This window comes from Martes martes (genome assembly GCF_963455335.1).
Source record: "Martes martes genome assembly, chromosome: 11".
NCBI classification, from domain to species: Eukaryota; Metazoa; Chordata; class Mammalia; order Carnivora; family Mustelidae; genus Martes; species Martes martes.
Window position 1 is genome coordinate 57,175,819 of NC_137899.1, and position 7,031 is coordinate 57,182,849.

Consider the following 7,031-nt stretch of genomic DNA (forward strand, 5'->3'; position numbering starts at 1 on the left):
ATGGTAGAATAATTCAGCTCCCTTGTGCCCACTGCTCAGTCCAGCCCAGTCTAGCCAGTATGTCCATCCCTTAAGCTCCCAGGCCTTTAGCTTGGGCTCCACTGTCTTTCTTGCAGCAGGCCAGGAGGTGGGGGGGAAGCACCCAGGTGTACCTGAGCTCCACACACCCCAGTGGCTTCAGAAACAGTAGCCTCTATATCCTGGGTGCCACCTGGCCATGCATGGTCCTGTGCTCCCCCTATACAGGCCCAGTGGGCGCTGGCATCCACGAGGTCACCATCAGTCAGAGCCTGCTGGTTTTGCTTCTGGGTAGACATTGAGCCCTCCATCCAGCACTTGCACCAGGAAGAGCACAAGATCAAGACCCTCAACACTAACTCCCTCCTTCATCGATAAGGTGTAGATTCTAGAGCAGCAGAACAAGCTGCTGGAGGCCAAATGGGCCTCACTGCAGGAGCAGATGTCAGCCAAGAGTAGCTGTCTACTCCCCCATCTTTGAGGCCCACATTGCTGGCCTGCAGAGGCAACTTGAGTTGCTGCAGCTAGATGGGAGCTGCCTGGAGGCAGAGATATGGAACATGCAGGACGTTGTGGAAGACTTCAAGAACAAGTACCAAGATGAAATTGACCATCACTGGCTGCTGAGCTGGTTTCTGGTGCTGAAAAAGGACACGGATGCTGCCTTAATGAACAAGGTAGATCTGGAGGCCAAGGTAGATTCCCTGACTAATGAGGTCAATGTCTTCAAGACTTTCTGTGAGACAAAGTTGGCAAAGCTGCAGTCCCAGATCTTGGACATGTCCGTGGTGCTGTCCATGGACAACAGCCACTCCCTGGACCTGGATGGCGTCATGGCTGAGGTCAAGGGCCAGACAAAGAGCTGCAGCTGAGCTGAGGCTGAGGTCTGGTACCAGACCAAGTTTGAGACCCTCAGGCCAAGGTTGGGAAGCATGAGGGTGACCCTTGGAGTATCCCACTGAGATTGCAGAGATGAACCATGCCATTCAGATGCTGTAGGCTGGGATTGACAGCAGCAAGAATTAGTGTGCTAAGTTGGAGGCTGCCATTGCTGAGGCTGAAGAACATGGGAAGCTGGCACTTAAGAATGCATGTGCCAAGTAGGAGGAGCTGCAGGCCACCCTCCAGCAAGCCAAGCAGGACCTGGTACAGCAGCTGTGCAAGCACCAGGAGCTCATGTATGTCAAGATGGCCCTGGATGTTGAGATCCTCACCTACTCCAAGCTGCTGGAGGGCGAGGAGAGCAGTTGGTGGGAGATGGTGTGGGGATTGTGAACATCTGTGTGGTGAACTCCACTGGTGGAGGTGGCAGCAGTCTGGCCAGGCTGGTCTTCAGAGGAGGTATGAGCAGCAATGCCTTGAGCTTCTCGAGTGGTAGAAGGCCCAGGGCCGTCAGGCCGTCATACTCCATCAAGACCTCAGCTGCCATCCACAGGAGCATAGGAGAATGAGCCCTGCTGTGCAGAGACCCATACCCCTGTCCACCACAGTCACAGGAGGACTCCCATCCCTGATCCTGAGACTGCCAGGCAGTCTGAAAAATGATGTCAGAATATTTCCTAATAAATCAGCCTTTCTGGAAACAAAACAAAGCAAAACAAAAACAAAATCCAAAACAAAAGACAAATGGTGGTAAGAGACATTGCCTGCTTAGGAATAATAAAATCAAATGTCCAGAGATGTCATGTATTCGTGGGAATACCACTAAGTATTATGTGTATATAGGAGAAATCTGGTACTATTTCACCTTTTTATCAGTGAATGAATAGTAAACATTATTAAAAATAATACAAACCCTCCTTTTTAAAAAAATATTTCTATAATCATCATTTCCCCCTGGGAATTATGATATCCCAGTAATCTTTGGTTTGGGATTTTCACAGGTAGATATGGATTTGAAGTAGTCCTGCTTTCTTTGAAATGAACCCAGCTAGAGTGCATTTGCAGGGATGCTGTGTCTGTACAAGGCCCCATCAGTGAGTGAAGTGGGCATGAAAGGTCTGACAGGGGTGGGATTGAAGTCATGCCTTATCTGATAGACAGAGCCTAGTATAGGTTTATATTGGCCAGCAAGACTACATCCTTCTCCCCTCATCCATGTTCTTCACTGTCCAAGTCATCCTTTTATTTAGAAGTCTAGCTGGATATTTTCTTATAACAGATTAGATGCATATTATAACTAAGTATTGAGAATTTTGATCAGTGTTGATAGTTTTCTGTTTCCTAACCCTGTCACTCTCCCTTCCTCACCACTATGTGATAAAACGGGAAGAAGTGTTGCATATTATATACATGGAGGAAATAAAATGTGTTGAGTGATCACCCTTGTGGCTGATCTTCCTCTGTCTATTCCTTATTTATTAGTTCTTTCTCAGAATCTATCATTTACTCATTTCTTCTCTTACATTATATACTTTCCTTAGGTGATCACATCTACTCTTAGAGTAGATGACTGCTGATGACTTCCAAATTTCCAGTCATCAAATGCACACTTCTTAAGCACCTGCTAACAGTCCAGGTGCTGAGAACTTAAATGTGAGTAAGACAGTCTGTACTAACTGCCTATTCAACATCTCTCAGATGTTCAGTGGGTGTGTGAAAGTCAGCTTCTCCAAAACAAGTCCATCATTCTCTGCAATTCCTTTTTCTCCATTATAAATGCAGTTATCCAAGTCTAGAGGTAATCCTTGACTTCTCCCTCTATCAAAGCTCCACAACCAGTTTGCTTGTTCCTTCCAAAAATTTCCTAGGAGTACAGGGCAATGATTAGAACTTTAGAGTGAGGCTGCCCAAGTTAGACTCATGGCTTTGCAGATTTGCTATCTGTGGGCCCCTGACTCATATTCCTCATCTGAATATTAGGAATAATAAAGATACCTGACACAAAAAGCTTTTGTGAACCTTTAATGACTTAACCCATATAGAGGTCTTAGAACAGTGCCTGACACATAGGAAACACTGAAATATTATCTATTAAAATTATTATTATGCATCCTCTCTTTGCCATCACCTCAGACTTAGTTTGAAGAATCATCGTCTCTTACCTGGATTATTGCAATCGCCTCCTACTGTTTTCCTATTACCAGTCTTTCTGCTTCTTACTCATTTCCCACACTAAAACCAGCATTCATTTTTGGAATAAAAATCTAACTATTTTGCTTCTTAACATCCTTTGGTGATTTCTTAGTAGCTTCACAATAAAGTCTAAAGTTCTTGGTATGATCAGTAAGGCTATTTATGACCTGACTTCTGCTCAGTTCTCCATTTTCACTTTCTACTTTGCATGCTTTAATGTAACTGTTTTGAATCTTCCTCATTCTCATTCCTCCATTCCACCTAGCAACTTTCTACTCATTTATCCAGATTGATCTTTGGCATCATGCTTTCGAAGAGCCTTCTGCAACCCTCCACATTGGGATTAAGAGTGCTTCTACCATGCTGATGAAGCTGTCCCTGCATCAGTATCATCCAAAGCAATGCCTAGTGAACTGTCACCCAACATATCACTGGGAGACCAAGTCTGGGGGTCCGAGTTCCTGGAATTGCATCATGGACACCATGTTGTCTGCTTCATCTTTTTCATAGCCAATCTGTCTTTTTGGATCCCTGTAGACAGGAAGGGGCCAAAAGAGCTTCAGAAGAGTTTGGGGTACATGTACTAGATAATCTTAATAATAATGAAGGCAAAGATCACCTATTGAGCCCTCAAATGCTAAGGATGGTGCTTTGCGTACATTCTCATGTGTCATGGCAGCAGTCCTTTCAAGTAGGTACTATTGTTACATACATTTTACATTAGAGGGAACTGAGCCCTAAAATCACACTGTTCATAGTTGGCAGAATGGGAGTTTGGGCTGAGAACTTGCCAGCAGAAAAGCCTGTGCTTTTGATCTGAGCTCTGTTTAGGATGCCCTCCCTGTCTGCCCTCCAGTGGCACCCCCGGGGCTATGTGGATTATTTCCTCAGCACCAGTTTAAGAGAGGACTAGGAGGCTTTGAGAGACCCCACAGTGCTATCTATGGCTCACTGGATTGCTAATTGGGAATGGGGTGCATGGTGGAATGCTCACAAAGCTCAAAAACATGTGTCGCTGTGTTGTTGTCTGTGTAAAGAAAATGCTCACACCCATGGCTAAAGCTATGTAGTGGTGGAGGTCAAATTGGGAGGTTGAGATTAGATAAAATGTGAATTGAAGAAACTATAAGTTAGCGTGAAAGAAAACAGTATGTTATTCTGAAGGTTTGGCTGATTAATCTATTTTCTTATTTCTCTCTCTGCCCTTTCCTCATCCCTTCCCCTCTTCAAGCAGGGAGATAGTCCTGTACTCATTCAACTCAGGGGAAGCAGGTGGCAGGACAGAAAGCAGAAATCCTAGCTTTGGCTTTGGGCTTTTAAAAGCCAAAGCCCCCTAGGGGTGTCTTGGTGGCTCAGCCAGTTAAGTGTCTGCCTTCTGCTCAGGTCATGATCCTGGGGTCCTGGGATTGAGGCTTTGGTGGGGAGCTTGCTTCTCCTTCTCCCAGTCCCCCTGCTTGTGATCCCTCTCTCTCTCTCTGTCTCTCTGTCTCTCTGTTAAATAAATAAATAAATCTTAAAAAAACAAAAACAAAAAAACCCAACCCTAAGCCCCAAAGAGAGGAGAAAATTCAGGGCATGGATAATGTATCTTGAAAAGAAACATGGGGGGAGAAGGATTTGCTCCCTTTTGAAAACTGTCATTCCTATTTACAGTGGATGAGGGTAGAGGAGTCTATGGATACTGAAGGAGGGACCAGCCCTCTCTTCTTAGAAGTGTGCTGGGAAGGGATGCCTGTGTGGTTTATCCAGGGAGACCTATAAAAAGATCCAAGGTCTCAGGAGCAGGCTACAGAAGAAGCAAGAGGGTTCACTCAGATCTGAAGAAGTCATACTATGAAGTATGGTGACCAGATGGTCCCCTAGAGCTTTGGTGCCCCAGAAACAGCATTCTCTCTGGACACAGAAATGAAGGATGTCAAAACAGTCTGAAATTGAGTTTTAGGCCAGCCCTGGAATGAGTGCTCAAATAGAAATTAAGCAAACATTCGGATCATATCAGCAGTTCTGGCAGGCAATCTCTGCCTTGTGTCTGGCTGGAAGCACCCCAGATGTCCTTTCTGCCAGTTGCTCATCCATTCCAGGTGGACAGCTTCGTGAGGTGTCTTATTCCAGCGGAGGTACTGATAGCCTGCATGGCTGGGGCTTCTTGGCGTTAGGCTCAGAAGCTGCCTGCTGATGAGCCTTTGTGCCAGTGGGCTCTTTGAATAAACCACTGAAGCTGTAGGACCAAGACCTCTGTATTTCTTGTGCCTCCAATAGTCTTGACAAGTGGCACATAAAGGACAGGAGACAATAAATAGATGAAAGAGGAAGCAGGAGTTGAGTTTGGGAAAGAGGGAAAAAGAACTGGAGAGCAAAGAGAGTCAGGAAAGGAGAAGGACTTGGAATTGGTTTGGGGCCTCCCAAAGCTTGTTGGTGGCTCTGGTGCTATGAGCTGTCCCGGGTGGAGATGTGTCGGCTTCTCGCTGGACTGTGAGGCTCAGTGAGTATTGTCCAAATATGGCTGAGCACTCTGCATCTCTCTGAGAAGGATCGGAGTAGAGGAGGGAAATGAAATTAAAATGTTTGGCCCCACCAGCTGTTGACTCAAGCTCATTCTGTTGAAACATTTCCTTGAGAAGGGATAAAAATGGGAAGGTAGACATCTGTAGCTGTCCTTTAAAAGGAGCATCTTTGAACAAATATGCTGCAAAATTTCACTTGAGATAGGGCTCTGTCCTGTCTCAGGCTCAAGTGGATTTCAGAATCTTCAAGGTGGATGAGACTTTCAGTGTCATCTATCCTTCCCTCACATACTGGTGCACTGAGGCCCACGGAGAAGTGATTTGTTCAGCTCTTTCAATTTTTTAGGGGCAGAGCTGAGTCTTTTTTTTTTTTTTTAATTTTTTTTTTATTTTAATAAACATATAATGTATTTTTATCCCCAGGGGTACAGGTCTGTGAATCATCTGGTTTACACATTTCACAGCACTCATCATAGCCCATACCCTCCCCAATGTCCATTTCCCCACCACCCTCTCCCGTCCCCCTTCCCCCCCGCAACCCTCAGTCTGTTTCTTGAGATTGAGTCTTTTATGGTTTGTCTCCCTCCCAATCCCATCTTTTCATTTTTTCTTTTCCTACCTCCCCCCAAACCCCCCCACCTTGCATCTCCACTTCCTCATATCAAAGAGATCATATGATAGTTGTCTTTCTCCGATTGACTTATTTCGCTAAGCATGATACCCTCTAGTTCCATCCACGTCGTCGCAAATGGCAAGATTTCATGTCTTTTGATGGCTGCATAGTATTCCATTGTGTATATATACCACATCTTCTTTATCCATTCATCTGTTGATGGACATCTAGGCGCTTTCCACAGTTTGGCTATTGTGGACATTGCTGCTATAAACATTCGGGTGCACGTGCCCCTTCGGAGCACCACGTTTGTATCTTTAGGATATATACCCAGGAGTGCAATTGCTGGGTCGTAGGGTAGCTCTATTTTCAGTTTTTTGAGGAACCTCCACACTGTTTTCCAGAGTGGTTGCACCAGCTTGCATTCCCACCAACAGTGTAGGAGGGTTCCCCTCTCTCCGCATCCTCGCCAGCATCTGTCATTTCTTGACTTGTTAATTTTAGCCATTCTGACTGGTGTGAGGTGGTATCTCATTGTGGTTTTGATTTGTATTTCCCTGATGCCGAGTGATGTGGAGCATTTTTTCATGTGTCTGTTGGCCATCTGGATGTCTTCCTTGCAGAAATGTCTGTTCATGTCCTCTGCCCATTTCTTGACTGGATTATTTGTTCTTTGGGTATTGAGTTTGATAAGCTCTTTATAGATTTTGGATACGAGCCCTTTATCTGATATGTCGTTTGCAAATATCTTCTCCCATTCTGTCAGTTGTCTTTTGGTTTTGTTAACTGTTTCCTTTGCTGTGCAAAAGCTTTTGATCTTG

The 7,031-nt window shown here is 45.1% G+C and overlaps 1 pseudogene across 1 annotated transcript; it reads left to right on the top strand.

Moving 5' to 3' along the window:
- The first annotated feature begins 221 nt into the window (after positions 1 to 221).
- On the top strand, positions 222 to 1,469 carry LOC308352466 (keratin, type II cytoskeletal 7-like; annotated as a pseudogene). Its single transcript has one exon. The product of its transcript is annotated as a keratin, type II cytoskeletal 7-like (transcript).
- The last annotated feature ends 5,562 nt before the right edge of the window (positions 1,470 to 7,031 follow it).